The sequence below is a fragment of the Paroedura picta genome, chromosome 6, assembly GCF_049243985.1.
Source record: "Paroedura picta isolate Pp20150507F chromosome 6, Ppicta_v3.0, whole genome shotgun sequence".
NCBI classification, from domain to species: domain Eukaryota; kingdom Metazoa; phylum Chordata; class Lepidosauria; order Squamata; family Gekkonidae; genus Paroedura; species Paroedura picta.
This window is the reverse complement of record NC_135374.1, coordinates 31,487,712-31,507,585: the sequence shown is the minus strand read 5'-3', so window position 1 is coordinate 31,507,585 and position 19,874 is coordinate 31,487,712. Positions and strand designations below refer to the sequence as shown.

Below are 19,874 nucleotides of genomic sequence, written 5' to 3'. Positions count from 1 at the left end.
CAACTATACTAGCAATACAGTTAGTATTTCTAGTGAAAAAGTAGCAATAACTCTGCTATTAACAGTAGAAACAAGTATTATTCATCTCCTGAGTATTAAAACCATGCAACTGACACAAAGGCCAGATACTATACTCACACGCTTCTATATTATCATGGGCTTTATTTTAACAACGAATAGGATTTGACCCATTAAAATGCTAGGATGTAAGTTAAAAAAAAATACAGCACTGTTTTCACCAGAGACACACTTAACCTAATTACATTACATTAACATGGTAGATAACTCCAGGACACTCTGCTATTGTATAACATGTACAAAAATTAAAATCTATGAAAATTGAACATCTTTCCAGTACTTCATGAAATAAGTGGAATAAATCATCTGACTTACATGTTGCTTCCTTTGCTTTTATGTCATGTGTTTTCAATGCAAAATTAATATGCTTGTAGAAGACAAAAATATGATCCAATTAAACTTAAAGCTATTTATTTTTTTCCAAGCTTTTTTTTCTGTATGAAAAGAATGTTATCTGAAGACAGGTTCTGTGGAATACAGAACAGTTGAAATCATTTTCCTCATATAGAAATCAATAGTGGATATGAGAACAATCAAATGTAGCCTAAAAGCTGCCTGGCAGAGCTAAATAGTTGTGATTGCAGCCCCAGTACTGTGGGTGGGGAGGACAGTGAAGGCAAAGGATCCCTTCCTGGCTATTCCCCCAATAACCTAGTCACTCACAACCTTTTATAGTAAAATGGCCACAACTTTATAGGCTACAGCTAGAAGAAACCCTGGCACAACATGGGATAACCAGATCCTGACCCACCTGCTAGTTGATATACCCGGCCCCACCCCAGCCTGCCTGCTGAGGTGGGGGAGAGAACCTTGTAATGGGAGAGTGCAAGGACAATCACCTCTTAAATGCTGATACTGCCTCATGTTGTGACAACAAAGCAAGAATCCCTTTTACAAAGAATTCCCTTTGACAAAACCACTCATCCAGTCCCCATTATATGTTCCCTGCCTGACAACTGCCATATCCTTGGATGCATTCTTCCCCACAAATGAAATAACACAGGAAGGGATGGGTGGAGCTGGCACATTTTCCTTTTGGTGGACCCTTCTCCTCCTCCTCTTGGCCTTGTTTCAGACCACCCATAGACCAGCCTGGGGAGGGGTGGGTGTGCCCTGGCAGTTGCCTGGCCCCTCACTCTCCTGTGCAGCCAGCCCTCCTACCCAGACCTGGCCACCATTGGCTTTGCTCTGTCCCCCTACGCGGGACTGCAAATAGGGCCGTGGTTGAGTCGGGGGGCCCTGTTTTTTGCATTGGTCAAAAAGTAGTCTAGCACTAATATACAAGTTGCTGGCTTGTATGTTGAGATAAATGAATTAATCACCTATCGGTTATCTGCTTTCTCCATGCAGGTTAGCTGTATTTAACTCTTCAATATCCTTTGGACACTATTTTTCAAACCAAAATAGTTTCTCGAGAAACCAGACTAGGATTACCCAAGCTACTCTGGCACCACAGACAAAAAAATCCAAATAGGTACAATTTAAAAGAATGAAATATAAACACATGTCTGAAAATCTGAGGTCCTTTTGTGACTTTTCAGATCTGCCACTGGAGACAGCTAACTCCCTCTTGCCTAATGGTAGGACTGGGCCAGATGTAGGCAATCATTAACATAAGTGAAGATGACAGGCTATAGAACTTCTGACTAAGCACTTCTCAAAACCTGTCAAGGTCTTTCAAAATACTTCATTTCTCAGTAATGTTTCCCCTACCTATATGATAGGATACATGACACCCATCTTAGAAAAGCTCTTTGAAAAGTACATTGCAGTGAACAAGAGAAGTATTGTCATACTAATTTGGCTTTTGTACCAGAGTAGAGGCTGGATTTACTGAGTTTCTTCCTTCCATTTAGAGAAAACAGATACTAGTGAAATCTACTGTCCAGAATTCTGAATGCTATAAATACCTACTATGTGTTAGCTGGTAGCCTAGGGCAACTCACAATTTCCAAACTAGAATTTATTAGTAAAACTGGAGCAATGAAAACCTATTGTATCACAGCTGTAATGCTAATTTTTAAAACCGTGGTAACTCTTACCTACTTCTAAGACATTGTCTTCTTGTCTGTGCAAGACAACAGAATATGAAGTGCACCCCTCTCACATTCATAGTGGGACTATGATCTGAACATGTGATCCTACTATCTTATTCTTTATTTTCTGATATCTATCACCTGTTAACATACACTCTCCATTTTGACTTTTCTTGTGATGCTTCTTACATTTTTGTCAAGGTAAGAATTGGGATTCTATAGATTTCAGTCCCTTTTCAACATTTCCAGAAAAGGTACTTCTGGACCAAGGGTGCTGGCGGTTGTGTGTGTTGCATATCTTCTTTCTAATGAAAACACAGACAAAAGTGTGCAATGTACAAGAATATGTACAGACTATTTTCCTCCCATCACTTTCCACAAACCCTAATACTGAGAGTAAGTGTTGGTGAATGTATTTGAGTTTCAACTATTCTATAAAAAGTACAATCAGATAATTTCACAGAATTAAGCATTATTTAATGGACACTTTTCTAGGAGACTGAAATAATTGAAAGAAAAAAGCAAGTGTTCTTAGATTTAAAAATTGTTGTGATAATTTACTATTGAACATTGCTTTGGAAGGCCATGCAAGACAGGCTTTTACAGAGTTAATGAATAGAAAGCTATACAGCACTGGTTGTTATGGTAGAGGAATTCAGGCAGTGAGACTACAAAAGTGTAAAATATCAAAATAATTCTATTTTCACTTATAAAAAAAAGATATAGCTCCACCTAACTGTCTGCAACCTGCCAGCGAATCTCATAGTGACCTCATACAAATGTAACCAATCATAAACATTTTATTTATTTTTAAATTTATTGACCGACATTCCCAGACCAAGCTGGCTTGTGATAGTTTACAGGAAAAACCGTGATAAAAAATCGATAAAACTGCATAATTCCCAGGCAGCATAATCCCATTTTACTCCCCCCCCTGACCAGTCCAGCATGGGCTGTTGGCTCTTCCCCTGCACTCACCACACACCAGCCTTAAGAGGGGGGCACTTCCTGCTCTAGGTGTTTCGGGCATCCTGAGGAAGGACCCCAGATCTTCCACAACTTGTCCTTAAACGTATGCCTGGTGGAAGAGCCCTGAGGATCTGTAATAGCTCCATCAGGGCCCTCAGCCCTTCTGCAGACTCATTCCACCAGGTCAGGGCCAGGACCAAAAAGGCCAGGAACATCTCCTGTGAGCCAGGAACCACCAGCAGATTCAAACCCACAGATTCAAACTCGCAGAGCAAAGAGCCCTGCAGGGAGCATGGGTAGACAGCTGATTCCTTGGATATTCAGGGCCCAGACCACAGTTGGCCTTAAAGCGGAGGTCATCAACCCCCAGTCTGCGGCCTGGTACCGGGCCATGAAGGCCATGGTACCGGTCCGCTGGCAGCCGTGCCTGCCTCCCCCCCCACAGCGAGAAGGAAGGGAAGAGGCAGGCGCGGCCGCCAGCACGCCGGCGACGCAAACGTGCATGCGCGCAGTTGCCACACATGCACATTTGCAACCCCCGGTAGCGAAAACACGCATGCGCGGCAACTGCGTGCATGCACATTAGCCCCACCTGGTGGCGAAAACACCCATGTGTGGCAACTGCGCTTTCGCGTGGCAACTGCGCTTTCGCGTTTGCGTGCAGCTGCCACGGCACCCGGGCTGTCGGCTCTCCCCTCACCCCCGGAGGCGGTCCCTGACCTCAGAAAGGTCGGGGACCGCTGCCTTAAAGGATAATACCAAAACATTGACGTTGATCTGAAATGCAACTGGCAACCAATGCAGCTACCTTAGCACAGACTGGATATGGGCCCTCCAAGATGACCAGGAAAGTACTCTAGCAGCTGCATATTGCAGCAACTGTGATTTCCGGGTCAAGGACAAGGGAAGACCCACAAAGAGAGTTACAGTCTAGTCTGGAAGTGACCATTGCATGGATAAGTGTGGCCAGGTGTTCCAGGGACAGATAGGACAGTAGTTTCAATCAGTTATATGATTATGGGCCTAAAATTTGTATTTCCTTTAGAAAACAACTGTGCAATAGGCTAAGTTAAAAGGTAAGTGACCACAAAGCTGTTTACATCTTGGTGGGTTTTGCCCAATAACTATGATTGTCAGAGTTTAGGTGATAAAACTGTAGTTATTAAAACAGAATTTAAATTTTAAATCTGTTCCATTCCTATTTGTATGTAATACCATCAAACAGTCCTAACCAGTTAGTTTAAATCAGTGATACTCTTTTGCTTGGGATCCACATGTGGGTTACTGACATACCACCTGTGGCCCTTCTGAGCACTTTTCCCACTGTACACCTCTCTCTATCTGTTTCTGTGAACAGTATTTATGTCAACCATTGCATTGTTAGATGGGCTTTTGGGGCCAACATAAGCATAGAGCAGCAGCCGCAGCTGCAGCTACCTGTCCAAGGCTATTGCCTTGGTAGCTAAAGGCAAGTCTTTGGGCTCCCTCAGCAATGTCTTTCTTTCTTCACCTGCTTTTCTTGCTGTCTTGTGCTCTTCAGGGAAGCTCAGTTAGGAGTGATGTCCTCAGGCCTAGCTATTTATACGTGGAGGGCATTAAGAGCGCTGGAACTTGGCTACTGCTGAGGAAACCATTGATCTAGCAAGGCAGCTTTCCCAAGCCTCAGACTAGAAGGAAAGCCAGTTGATAAAATTAGTTGATTGGATTATAGCAAATATACTAGAAATACAAAAAGGAGATCCACAGTGACAGTTGTTGAGGGGATGCTGATGAACTTGATACCTACTTTTCTTGTGCCTTTCAACAGGAAATACACTGATAAAACAAACTTGAACATTGTCAGGAACCAGGAGGATAAACAATAAGTATTCAGGCTTGATCACCACCACACAGGAACTGAGCAAGTGGCACCAAGATTGTTTCTGCATTTGGAGACATACCTCGTTTTAGCCTTGCTTAGGATTTCCTTTGGATACTATAAGTCGACTCTAGCCTTTCCACATTTGGGCTTTAATCCCCTCATCTCCCAGGCTGAAATTTGCAATATGCTTTCTGCAATGAGTCTGGCAGAGGCAATCTCCCATCATGCTTTGCTCCCGTCCCCTTTTCAAAAAATGTGTTTTTTTGCAAAATGGTACCTGCTCTGTTTTTGTTGCCCCCCCTTGCAAAATGGTGTCTGCTTTGTGTTTGTTGCACTCCCTTCATCACACCAATCTGTGCCTTTTCCCCCCTTTCCTCCAAAGTGTCCCAACTGTAATTTAAAAAAAACAATAAACCTGGGTTATAACGATCGAATATTGCTGTGCAAGACTGCTTTTTTCAGAACTTAGAAACAGTGTTGTAATGCGATCACCCCTTAAAAAAGAGTTTTTTGTTTCCAGAATGGAGGTAGGGAGGGGGAAGATCAGTGGGAGGAAGGCAACGAAGAAAGGGACGTGCCCAAATGACTCAAAATATTGGGTGAGGCAGTTGTTAAAAAAAAAAGTTGGGTGTGGCGAAAACAGCCCCGAATTAGATCCACTTGAAAAGATGAAATTGGGTTTTCTGGGGATTCCTTTGTTGCAGGGCAAGTATGGGGGGAAATTGGGTCTGTGCCTGAAGAAGTGGACTTCAGTGCAGAAACGGATGAAAAAGTTGACCCTTTAAAAATGCAAATCCGAATGGTATCACTAGTGCAGAAACAGATCTGACATGCTCTAGAGCAGCTGTCCCCAACCCCTAAAAATAAAGCCCTAAAAATGTTTTGATTAGGAGGGAAGAAAAGGAATGTTGCACACTGGACACAGACAGAAATTACTGCAACAATATGAAATTGATTATTTTAGTGGATGCATTTGTTATCTTGGTAGGCTAATGAATGATAATAATGCATGATTCTGAAGTGACCATTTGAACTGGCATTTAATAGGAGTCGCCATTTCCTTTTCCCCTGTGACTGAAGTATAACCTATTATACAGCTTAGGAAGCAAGGATTCATCTGCATAGATTTATCTTTATACAAGTTTATACAGCCCTTTGACTATTTGTACAGCTTTCCTTTTCATCTAAAGTTAACAAAATACATATAAATGGCTGGAATCACCAAGCAAAGACATAAAGGTTGTGGTTTTTCTTTTAAAACACAACTGCTGTGATGGTTTCAGATGGTGTGAAACCCATGATAACTGATATTTGCAATTACTTATTAACTTTACCAACGTGCTACCAAATTTCAAGGGCTATCAAATTTCTAGCATCTCCCATAGTAAACGGCATAGCCACCACAACCTCATTACTTGTCACTAAGTGAAGACGGGGCATCAAAATCAGTGCAATAGTCTCAACCCCTTGTCATTTGTCCTGGTTGGCAATTTAGAACATATTTAAAAGCAGTATATAGCAAACCTAAATTAATATTATGAACAGAAGCGGGGACTTAATACTTCCTCATAATCTAATGAAGGATGCTTTCCCCACCCACCCTTTACATGCCCGATAACAAATGTAAAATAGGTCTCAGTGACAACACATGTGGAACAGAAATTAAAACGTCTTTACTTATTTACGTTATTTATATTCTGCTTTCTCCCCAAGGGGGACCAAAAGTGACTTGTCATTCCCCTGTTCTCCATTTTATCACCACAACAACCCTCTGAGGTTTTGCTGAGACTATGTGACAGGTCTAAGGTGGCTTAGCAAGCTTCCATGTTACAATGAGGATTCGAACCTGGGTTTCCCACATCCTTGTTTGCCACTTTAACAACTACACAAGCTTAGCTTCCATTGCAAATGCCTTGGGAGGGGGTCTCTGGAGATGACCTGGGCAAGGATATTACAGGTCCTTTCACTTTTGGTACTGGAACTTTTATGATCATCCTAAAACTGATTCTTAATTAAATTTTCTGATGAGCTATGCCTGCCACAAATGGACAATGAGATGGACATGTGGATTTTTTTATTATTATAGATGCACCAAACTAAGTGATTTGTTTTGTTATACTGTTTGGTTTGGATCAGGGTCACATGGGGGGCCGCAGATGGAATACTAGTTCAGTGGCCTCAGCAGTCCTGCTTCCGAACAAATCTGGCAATTTCTTAAATCAAGTAGATCAGCCTTTCTCAACTTCTTTACCATTGAGAAACCCCTGAAGCATTCTTCAGGCTTCAAGAAGCTCCAGATTGTGCAGAATATAGTTGGGCAGCATAGCTGTGTACATACTCACTAGGGGCCCCTCCCCTTCCCACCCCCTCCAGGCCCAACATTGGCCAATTTTGGGAGGGGAGTCAACATGACCATATATGATCATAACATACAATAAATGTTTAACAAATTTTAAAAATATATAAAAAGTTAATTAACTCTCACCCATTCAGGAGACCCCAGGGCTGTCAAAAAGCTCCAGGGTTTCATGAAACCCTGGTTAAGAAAGCATGATGTAGATTGATGAATATGCAAGTTGCCTTTTTATGATGGAAAAAATATTGTAAACAAAACTCTCACATGAGACAAGAAACTTCCCAATTTTCTCTTTTCTGAAAAGTTTTCCAAATAGAATAGACCTATCTGTCTGTCTGTCTGTCTTGTCCGTCTGTCTGTCTGTCTAAAATAGACCTAAATAGTCTTGATTTAATTCAACTCCAAACGTTAGAACAAATTATTTTTGGTCTTGACACATGCCTGTAAACATCTTAAAGTTTTCCTCTCTAACAAAAGTGAACAAAAGTAAACCTCCATGTCTTTAATCGTCTTAATACATCCAAGATTAATGCCAGAGAATTTTAGGAGGATGCAGAAATGTTTTTATATCTATAGGCAGTGCCTCATATAGATAGCACATTTGGACAAAATAGAATTCTTAGTGTCAGTAAGGCTGCCTGATATGACCTTAAGTGATGGAACCATTGAACTGAAACATTCCTTGGATATTCCCCCCAACACACACACACAAGTCTAATTATGGTTTTCTCAGAAATCTATGAAAGACAGTTGCAATAAAAGCAGTTTTGTATCTTCAAACTGAACTCCAATTAACATCCATCAGGAATTTCCAGCTGTCTAAAAAAGAATTCCTCAATCAAGAGAAAGTCTTTTTGCAAAGCACCTTTGAGAAAACTATCTTCAAAGAAAGAGTGGAGAGTATTCTCACAGAAACATCATATCAGTTCTACAGCTGCATGAGACGTTGAAATGCCTATGTGAATTGGAGGAATCTGAGGACTGCAACACAAAGTGTTAAATGAACTTTTAAGTCAGGTACCTGCGTGTGACGCAGATTTTATTTATCACAGACATGATATGTTGTTAATTATAATTTGTAACAGCATTACCTGCAAACTAACTCCTTAAAGAAATCTGGTAGTTTTGGCAGTTTATTCTCTATTGTTAATTTTTAATAAGCTTTTTTTGGGATAATGTTAGACACTGATAAATCAATTGGATCCACATATACATTGCAATAGTTAGAACAAGTGTAAATATTAAAACAAATCCAAAAGATTGGTATAATAAAATCTTGCCCCATGTCACAGAAACCAGCCCAAATGCATAGGTCCCGAAAATAAAATTACACTGAGCACCTGAAAAAGGAGATCCATACTTAAAATAATATGAATTAAAGAGACTCCAGACCAAGCATTAAGTTCCAAGAGCGTATGAGTTTATTGCAGGGTTGTCATCTCTGCCTTGGGAGATTCTTTGAAATCTGGGGACAATGGGGAAAGTGGAATCTGACAAGGGAAAGAAGCTCAGCTGAGATGTGATTCCAGAGATCCTGCCCACCAAAACTGCCATTTCCTCCTGGAGAACAGTTGTGTGTAGTCTCGAGACCAGTTGTAATTCCAGGAGAACTCTTAGGCCCATTATGCACGGAGTGGAAGGTTTGCATTCAGGGTGGAATGGTGGTGGCTAAAATCACCAATTATGCACGCTGCAGGCAGCAACTGGCCGCTGAGTCAACGTATGCCACCGAAAAAGCCGCGTTAGAGAGATGCGGAAGAAAGTGGAGCTTCCCGGGACCAGGGCGCAACCAGAAGTGGCTCCGGAGTAGCCGCGTGCATAATCGGATACTCTGGGTTTTGCCGCCGTTGTGTTCCGTCCTGTGCGTGAGCGGTTTGCTTCGCTTCCTCCTCCTCCGCGTTCTCCATGCCAACGTTTCAGCAGCCATGCATAATAGGCCTTAGCCTCACCTTGAGGATGGCAGCTCTAGATTGTTCCTGGTAGTTTGAGTAACTTAAGACCCTAATTCAGACAGCACTTTAAAAGATAATTTAACTTTGAACACATGCTAAAATTAATGAAATTTAGTATTGAACTTTTAAAGCAAACTGAATATATGAATAATAGAAGCACTAAATATTGAAAACTTGGCACACATTGTACTAATGAGCACATTTGCTGATAGTTAATAAAAGCAATTATTGAAATTTTGCTTGTTATTTATTATTAATAATAAGGTAATTACTTTAAAGGTCCAGTAATTCATATAAATAGGTTACTAATGTGCAAAAATGACCCTGGAAGATGAATTAAGTCATTAGTTGATTGGTTCTTATTGGTAATTATATTCTCCTTTGGGATAGTAAAGACTCCCAAGAGTGAACTAGTAAATCCAGTATGCTCTGATAATTTTCTTATAAGAACCCTTTTTCAGTTATACCCATATAAGAGTACTGAGGAGAGGAAAACAGATGGGCTGAAACAGCAATAGCAAAGAGTAAGTCCATACCATACAAAAAAGAAGCTATATTTCCAAACATCAGACCTTTCCAATGCAAAATGTTTGCTTGAAAAGTGCCATGGTGTCACAATATACACATCATGAAACACACTTGTGATAATTTTGCTCCCTGTCATACTAAGAAAGTGAGGAAATAGGACTAAAAGGCAGAATGAATCTCATTGCTAAAATCATTTTGCTTTTCTTTGGAAAGGTGAGATGGTTATGTCCTCCAAAGAGCAACACTGCTTTCTAAATTTTTCCAGTACACCAACACTCTATGCAGTGCCCTGCTTTGGGGGGCTCAACACAGCCCTAACAGTGCATATATAAATGCATAGGTTTGCAGAAAAATCAGCAATTTCAACTGGAGTGGGGTTGAAACCACCCCAAAATAAAAGACAAAGCACTTGAACCTTGAAGAAATGTATACCTTCTGAGACCTCAGTATTCCAACCTTATTTTTTTCAGTAAAACCGATTGTAAATGGCAGCGGTTGTGTCGGGCCAATGCTTTGTGGTAGACCAGCATCTTCTGATGTTTCCTGGAGCCCCTCAAGGGACACATTTCAGTGGCGGAGCAGCCCTGCTGCCAAAATGCATTCCCCTGGGAAATGCAACCATGGTGGAAAGGTTCCATCTCATGGGGGGTGGGTGGGGTTTTTGGATTTTTTGCAGGAAGGTGGGATTGCATGAGAATACAATTCTACCTTCCTGCTGTATAATGCGAAGAAAACCATTCAACCCAGTGGTGCTGTGAAGTGCCGTGGAGCTGAATGGGGCATTGTCAGTCCCCTCCCGGCCACTATAGCCTCTTCCTTTGTGCACAGGCCTGGCCCATTCTGGTCACCAATGGTGGCCATAGCAAAAAAAGGGAATGCCGCCTATCTCCTTATGCCCCCCATAGGGCCTGCGCTCTGCGGGTATGAATTTGTTGGAGGTCCCTGGCCTGAGGGTAGTTCACCTAGCCTTAACCATGGCCAGGACCTTTTCAGTCCTGGCCCCTACCTGGTGGAATGAGCTCCCGGAAGAGCTGTGGGCCCTGTCAAAGATTTCATAGTTCCATGGGGACTGCAAGATGGTGTTCTTCTGCCAGGTTTTCAGTTGAGGTCAGGACAAGGAAGATCTGGGGCCAGGTTTGATTCTGCACTCCCCCACATAGAATCATAGAATCATAGAGTTGGAAGAGCCATACAGGCCATCTAGTCCAGCCCCCTGCTCTACGCAGGATCAGCCCTAAGCATCCTAAAGCATCCAAGAAAAGTGTGTATCCAGCCTTTGCTTGAAGACTGCCAGTGAGGGGGAGTTCACCACCTCCTTAGGCAGCCTATTCCACTGCTGAACTACTCTGACTGTGAAAGATTTTTTCCTGATATCTAGCCTATATCGTTGTACTTGAAGTTTAAACCCAATACTGCGTGTCCTCTTCTCTGCAGCCAACAGAAACAGCACCCTGCCCTCCTCCAAGTGACAACCTTTCAAATACTTAAAGAGGGCTATCATGTCCCCTCTCAACCTCCTTTTCTCCAGGCTGAACATTCCCAAGTCCCTCAACCTATCTTTATAGAGCTTGGTCCCTTGGCCCCAGATCATCTTCATCGCTCTCCTCTGTACCCTCTGTACCCTCCTCTGTACATGCAACCAGCTGAGTGATCTTGGGCTCACCACAGCACTAATAAAGCTGTTCTGACTGGGCAATGATATCAGGGCTTTCTCAGCCTCATCTACCTCACAGCATGTCAGTTGTGGGGAGAGGAAAGGGAAGGCGATTGTCAGCCATTTCTTCTTCTTACTGTGGTCAACAGACTCCCCCAGGAAGATCTCCACTGAGGTTTTGTTTTCAGGTGTACTGTTGAATGAGGGGGGAGGGAGTTTTTCATCATCAAAGGGTGTTGATATTGGATTTTTATGATTGTTTTCATGGGTTTTATTGTTATGAGTTGTGAACTACCTTGAGATTTTTTGGGAGAAGTGGTATAAAAACTGAAATATAAATGAAACAAACAAATAAATAAAATTAACCTGAATTTACCAAAATCCCTTTTGCACCTTGAAAGTAGGATCTGAAAACAGAAGTCAGGATCACTATTTCTTCTATTCTCCTGTGGCATAGATTAAATTACAGATCTTACAGTCTCTAACTCCTGATTCTAAGGGACAATTGTCAGTCATCATGGCTAGTAACTACTAGAAGCAAGCTGAAGAGGTTGGGTTTTCTCCTCCATTCTCTTCTTGAGTTAGGGTCTGATCAAGTAAAGCAAATGGTCAAATCGAGAGTTCTAGACATTGGATGACAATTGGATTTCTATCCTCTGATAAATCCAGACACATTTTAGTACCTGCTGCATATCTTTCATGCTAGAAATAAACAGTCACAGAAGAACTTTTACACTCACTAGATGCTATTTTGGAAGGCTGATATTTAAAAATTCCTTTCTCAGAGAGATTCTGCCCATGTGATAATAGGCATTAGAAACTGTGAAATAAGTCTTATTGCACTGCCCTTTTTACAGTGATATTCATCTCAAACTGATTGTTCCTGTGCTTAAGTGGATTTCTGGTTGTTCTTATCCAGTGATGGTTAAAAAGCTACTGAATAATGAGAACCCTCAGATGACCACTTCTACTACAAAGTTTTGTGCTGTCGCACATAAAATTTGTTGTTTTATGATGGGGTGATTTATTTGTCAGATTTCATACTTTCTATATTGGGATTTGTTCTTAGTTATCCTGTCTCACAGAGAGTGGTTTTGTTTCCCTTTTATCTCTATTTTATTGGTTTTATGATCTGTGTTTTACCACTGTTTTGGTCATGACTGTTTGAATAAGGAATAAAGAACTGAACTAGGGATGGACATGAACTGGGAATATGTTGTACGGTTCATGTTTTGCGGCATGCCAGGATCATGAGCCACTGAACTATCATTAACTTTTAGCTGTGAAATAAACCAGTTTGGTTTGTGAGGCTTGTGATGTGACAGAATGCCCCCTGGGGTGCTAGAGACACCATTGAGGATCTCTAGCTTACTCTCACCTGCCATCCAAGTTTGGTGAAGATGTCTAACCCCCCCCCCCCCCAGGTGCCTCCAAGAGGTGTGCTTTCTGAGAATCACAGCAATTTAGACAGGCACAGGTTTGGGAGATTCAGGAGTAAACAAAACAGATCCTGTGCAATCTAGATACACCAACATTGCAGATCTCTAGCTGACTCTCTCCTATCAACTCTCCAAGTTTGGTGAGGATTGGATTTATGGACTATGAGTTAGTACCCCAAAGAAATACTCCGAAGTCCAGGGCAGTGCTTTCTGGGGAAATGACAGGCACAGATTCAGGAGTGTATAGAATGGATTCTATACAAACTAATTCTGCCCCCTCTCTGCCTTGCAGTTTGGTAAAACATTTACATTGACTGAAAACAGTCTGCCTAGATACCTAACTGTTCACTACAAACAGCTTGAAAGTTCATGAAATGTTCAGTTGACCTGCCATGAACTTCACTTTGTGAACCATAAAGTGGCCAATGAGCTAATTTATGTCCATTCCCAGTCAAGGGGTTCCCCATTGGTTACCTTCTATGCACAGTTCAGTGCAACAACTGTTATTAACGGTATAATTGTACTATATAGTGACAAATTCTTCAGTTAGTCTTAGTAGAGCATTAAAGTAAGAGTCCAGTGATACTTTAACACAGTGGTCCCCAACCACCGGGCCGCGGCTCCCTCTCCCCGCCCCACCCCGCAGTGAGAAACATCCCGGGCCACAAGCAAATCGGCCTAAAGCTACCTTAACACATTTATTGTGGCATCAGCTCTCATAGACCAGAGATCAAGTCAACCGATGCACAAGGGGGCCATTAAGTGAAAGCAACTGCACTGTGAACACAGATAGAAATGTAAAAGTGTGGGAGAAGAGCAGCTGTGTCATGATACTATGTAGAAGATAAATACAGCACCCAGTCAAAATAATACAAAATCCAGTCAGCTTGGGCGTGACCAACTTCTGCCTAGCAGCCACTGGTTATAAATAAGTAGCAAGACACATAGAATAAACACACACCTGCAAGGAGAGAATTAGTTTTCTTAAGTAGTGATTCCCAGGATTCCTTGAAATCAAAGTTCACAATGTCAACTTAGATAGTGAACCACAATTTAATGATGTGATGCTGAAGTCACCTTTCTTTTGTTGGAATACAAAATAGCCTGGAAGAATGAAATGCTCCTCTGCCAGTCTCCATGTCCATTTATCCTTCTGCACAGAAACTGGCCTGTTTGCCTTAATCAGTCCCTAAAGATGATGGGCTTATATAATGTTACAAAATGTACAAGATGAACATATTTTTGATGATATGGTCAATATTGTTTGGTCCTATGATAATTTTGCCCTGGAGAAGTCAAAATTGATAAAGGAATTTGTAACCCATTTTTGGTATGGAACCTATTATTGTAGGTAGATTGAGAACAGACACAAACAAAGAAAACAGTTCAGACAAAAGCAACCTCGTACCACTTACCGGACTGGTCTTCCCAGCATGTGCCCAGGAGGGCATAGAAATGCATATGCGTTGCTGCGTGTCTTTTTTGAACCCCCCCCCCCTCTTAGCTATCATGTCTGGACCACAGCCTACCTACCTTGCCAATATCTTTTCTCAGGCACACTACCTTGCTGCAGAGCTCTGTTTGCATCATGAAGCAGAACTCTAGCATGATCTCCTCAATGGTAGACATACTCAACCCGAACTGGTAGGAAACTACTATAGCAGGTTGTGTTGGCATATAGCCATGGCCACCTCTTCTCCACCAAGATGGACAGGTGTGTGTTGCTTGCCTGGCATTGCAGCCTGCTTTGTAGCATAGAGACAATCTTGGCAAAGGTGCCTCTGGACATCCTGAAGTTCAGGATTCATTCATCATCACTCCAAGTGGCCAGGATGAAGTTCTCCCACCCGTCGGTGGTTCTCTTGTCCACCCACATCTGCTTCAGATAGTATACCTCTGTGAGAACAAACAACCTTTGCATTGCTGCTCTCTAAGATCTTTGCAAAATCCTAATGGATGGGGAAAGCAGAGCACAGCTGGATATGAGTCTACGAGAGTTCCACTTTTGCTTTAGCAGGATCATCCTCCCACAGAAGAAAGCAGTATGGTGGCAAAAGTATGGTGGCAAAAAGTTGTTGCACGATGCATGTCAACTGAGCCAGCACTGCGACCAGGAGATTCTCCATTTTTAATTTGCTCCCAAAATGGCCACTCTCCAGAAAAAAAAGAAAATGGACGAAAGGTGTGCAGCTTGGCAGGCTTATACAGGTAGCATGAAGGGGGTGTCATGGGTGGGGATGTGCACTTGATGAAACAGTAAGCAGAAAAAGGAAATTTTATCAGTGCGGTTGATACATGACAAGGCTTAATTTCCCATTTAAAAAAAATAATAATTTGGAGCTTGAGGATACTTTAAAGATCCACAAATCTCCGCTGACAGGGGATTGGTTGACAGACCAAGGAACGGCAAGTAAAGAGCACGTTGCTCTCTCATCTGCATTTTCCACCCGCTAGTCAGGAGGGGGAAAGGTGTGATGCAATAGCAAAAAGTAACAGGACAGCTTTACGGTGTGGAGAGATGAAAAGGCGCAATTTACTATCCCGCAATTTTGCCCTCTGTGAGGAAATGGCTGGAAAATTGCTAGTTTTTCTTCTTTTTTTAAGGTGGGAAAAGAGATGACAAGTTTGGGAATATAAGGATACTTTGTAATATAATAGTTTCCCAGCTGGAAAGCGAGCTGGGGGTGGTTTGTTAGTTTTAGCTTTTTATGATATTTTACTTCTTTGATGAATTATTTTAATCCATTGCTGTAAACCGCCCCAGACCCGCTTACAGAGAGGAATGGTGCATACATCAAATCAATCCATCAATCATCAATCAATAATAGTATTCTACAATAAACAAAAAGCTTTTTCACATGAATCGAGTGGATTTCATCATAAAACCATTTATGCAGCTTCTGTATAGGACAATTTATCTTCATGGTAGAACTTTGGCCAATTGGTGTTAGTTTCTCAAAAGTACAAACAACCAAACCAGCTGTTGTTGTATTCTTATATTCTTAACTTATAGAAAGCATGGATGCTAGACAAGATTTAAGTGGTTTATAGTTTCCATCCAATATTTGTTAGTGGAAAATATCAACATAGCTTGTAAAGCTTTTGTACAGTACAAGAAAAATGTCGATGTTATTTTGCAACCCATTATTTTCACAAGAACATGAATCAAGGAGATAAACTATGCCAATTTCTTCATAGCAGACTTATTATGGGATATTGTTTGAGCCCTCACTAATGACTTCTTGAGGTTAGTTATTACAGTGATTAGAAGCTGGGAGGATATTTCTGTAGTACCACAGAAGAGAAAGCCAGCATTAAGAAAACTTTAACAACCGAACCAAGATAATGGTCTGTGTGCCATCGGTGTTTCTTTCGTTTTAAACAATGGAAATAAACTGAGCACGGACTGGAGAGGTGGACAAACTAGATCTTTGGTTCTGCAAATCAATAAGCTGTTATATTTATGAAAAGTAAATTCTGTATAGACACGGCAGTTACTCATTTTTCATTCTATCCCTACTCTTCCTTGATAAAATCCACACTGTGATAAGGATATTGCTGTAAAGCTATCAAATTCATCAGAATTCTGTCTTGCATATGATATAAATGGCTACATATGGGACTGTGAAAAACTTCCCCAATTATTTTTTGTAGAAAAGTCTGCCGAGTTGAACAGTGGGATCACATGTTTTCGACTCTTACCCACAAATATATATACGGTATTTCATTTTCACAGGCAGGATTTTCTGAATGATTACTGTATCTGTTGTTTTGTATCATTAACTGTTTAAAGACATGTCTTGTAAAAATAATAAGGAAAATAATTTAAAGGCATAGGGCTCCTTGTTCAAAACCACAGATTTGGTTTAGCTCCACAGTGTTTCTCATTCAGAAGTGAGCAAATACCCTTGCACTTAAAGCAACAGCAACAACAACAGAAACACAGTAGCTGCATCCAGATGATCAAGTGAACCGTGATTACTTTAACCTTAAAATGAGCCTTGGAAGTACTCAAGCTTGTGAACCCCTTTTTCCATTGCTCTTAGATCAAACAGTTCCTGGTTTGTAACATTCCATTATGTATTGTGATGTCTGGATGTAACAAATTGCATTTTATGATTCATGCATAAACTAGGATTCTAAACCTTCTGCCTTCTGTGAAGAATGTCCATCCATAAATGCAAACATGCAATTTTTAATACAGAAATGGAAAATGCATATTTGCAGCATCATGACTTTGTGATTCTTATTTATTTATAGCAATTTATACCCTATGAAAACAATGTGCCTGAACCCAGGCACCCAGTTGTTCTAGGACAAGATAAGACTTTATAACACGTATTACATGCATACTAAGAAATTATCTGCAAAGATTCCTGTAAATGCTTACCTAGCTGTTTGTGTATCAGCAGAGTTTTGCCCTCAGCGTCCCAGAAATATAAGGTTGGAGCCCATCAGTTTTACCCTCTTTCCTTTCTTTACGACAGACCCCATCCCACATAGATTTGGTTCTGCGACAGGAGAAAAGGTGGTTGGATCTAACCTTGTTATGTGAAAGGGCTGGAATAATTCCCTGAGAGTAAATTTTTAGGTTTCTTGATGAAAAAAAATTACTTTCTCATTAGAGAAAAAGTCTCCCCGTGTCACTCTGGACATACTTAACATCTCATGTAAATTGTATTGCAACCCATGCAAAACAGTTAAGCTGTTGTGTTGGTTTACAAACTTAGCATGTGCAATGGCTTTGCGCAACCTAGTTTAACCAAGATTCTATGTGAGTGCAAAATTTTATGGGGAAATTATTTAGCTGTACCAATAGAAGTCTTAAATCGGGCCTAACTTTCCAATATAATCCCTTACAATGCTCATAGTAATAATATGGGGTGTACCAGGGAATTGCTGATCACGACTGTGGGATGGTAGATGAATTTCCTCCAGGCCAGGCTGGATTCTGGAGTTTTCTGATGTGTGTGGAAGGGATCACTTGGGCATGAAATTGGAGTCACTGTGGGTGGACAGCCAGTTATGAGTTCCTGCATTGTGCGGCGTCCCTTCTAACTCTATGATCCTAAGATTCTACCTTGATCTTTTACGTTTGCATAGATCTCTGTTCTCAAGTACATTTACTTGAGGCATAGACATGTATACTTTCTTGCTGTGCCTCCTTCAAAAACCATTTACTCAAAGAGTGGGTGCAGCATTATACCACCTAAATCCCAAAGGATTCTTCTGCCATGCAAATGGAATTGAGGAAACACCCATGTACTGGGAGCATGTACTTCCATAAAAAAAATGAAAAAAGGGAAATCAAGTGGCAATCTGAGATCACAATGAACAAATAAAATGAACAGAAAACACTGTATCAAGAGGACTGCGTTGCAGGCATCCCTCATGGATGTCTCAGCTTACTTTTTCAATATGACAATTAACCCTTGTACTGATAAAATATTGTAAACATACAAGTACACAACACTAGTTTTCAAGATTTAACTTCCATTTCTGAAGCCATAAATAAATAGGGAACCAGTGAAACATAGGGCAGAGTACTGGACTCTGCAGGGGAATTATAGGTTCAAATCCCCATCTATCATAAAGCTTACTGAAAGATCTTGGGCTGATCAATCACTTTCAGCCCAACCTACTTCACAGAATTATTTTATTGCAAGGATGAAATGGAGGCATGAAAAGAATGGTGTTTACCACTCCGAGATCTTTGGAAGAAGAGAGAGAAATGTACTTATATACAGTAGAGCTGGCCTGTATTCTCCCACACAGTAAAGTACAAAGCTTTCCTTCAGCCTACAGAATCTTCCTCAAATGGCCATCAAGTTTTATTATTTCAAAACTACAGCAACTGTTACCAGGAAGTAGAATTCAGCACCAAAGTGTATCCTCCAGCTCAACAAACATTTTTTATGGCTATCAGTAATAATTCCGGCAATGCGAGTTCTTTGGAATAAGACATGTTTTCAAGCATATTTTTAAAATATAGTCACTATTTGATTTACCTCAATTATATGCAGAACATATTGCAAGGGAAGCTGGATTAGATTTAGCGAAGGTGGAGTGAAAGGGAACATTAACAATTTGAGATAAGCTGATGACATCATATTACTGGCAAAAAAGTGAAGAAATTACTACAGATAAAAGTTAGATCAGAAAGTACCAAAGGAGGATTACAGCTGAACACCGAGAAGACTAAAATAATGACCACTGAGGAATTCCATAACTTTATACATCTTTAAAGTTGATGAACTAGTATATATTTATTTTATGTATAGATATAGAAGATATAGATACAAACACTGAAAAAAAGTAAACATAATGTAAAGAAGTGAATATAAACATATAAAAAGGGAGAAAATCTATGAAAAATTAGTGGGGGAACACCAAGTCAAACAAAAAAGTTTTCACTTGTTAGTCAAAGACAAATATAAAGGAAGAAAGGCGAATCACCCTGAGAACGGAGTTGCCAAAAGTTTGGTGCCATGTTAAATAATGGCCCTTTCTTGGTTTGCCACCATCTAGTCTCAGATGGCAGGGGCATCTGAAGATGATTGGAGTGGTTGAATAGGTTCCAATGGAAGTAGGCAGTCTTTTAGGTATATTGGCCCCAAGTCATATAGACCGATTATGCACTGGGAACTTTACTGCCCCAGCTCCCGTGCAGGAGCACAAATCGGGGCTGGATGAGGTGCACCAGGCCAAATGCTCCCCCGTGTGGGTGCAGGAAGAGGTAGAGCAACCTACCACGACTAAAACTCCAGCCTGCAGCCCAGCATGAAACCTCCAGTTCATAAACGGTCATAGTGGGACTCTATCAGCATCTTGAATTGGGCCCAGAATCCAGTGTAGGTGGAACAAGACTGGAATGATATGGTTCCAACAACCCACTCAAGTCAGTGTTCTGGCTGCAGTATTCTATACGACTGTAGCATCTATGTTATCTTCAAGACAGTCCCAGTTCACTGCAGTAATCTAACAGATTTGTTATCAGGACA

The 19,874-nt window shown here is 41.0% G+C and overlaps 1 protein-coding gene across 22 annotated transcripts in view; it reads right to left on the bottom strand.

Annotated features, from left to right (window-relative positions):
• Window positions 1–19,874, bottom strand: part of ZBTB20 (zinc finger and BTB domain containing 20) — a 643,318-nt gene that overhangs the window by 167,035 nt on the left and 456,409 nt on the right. The gene's annotated exons all lie outside the window — the stretch shown is intronic.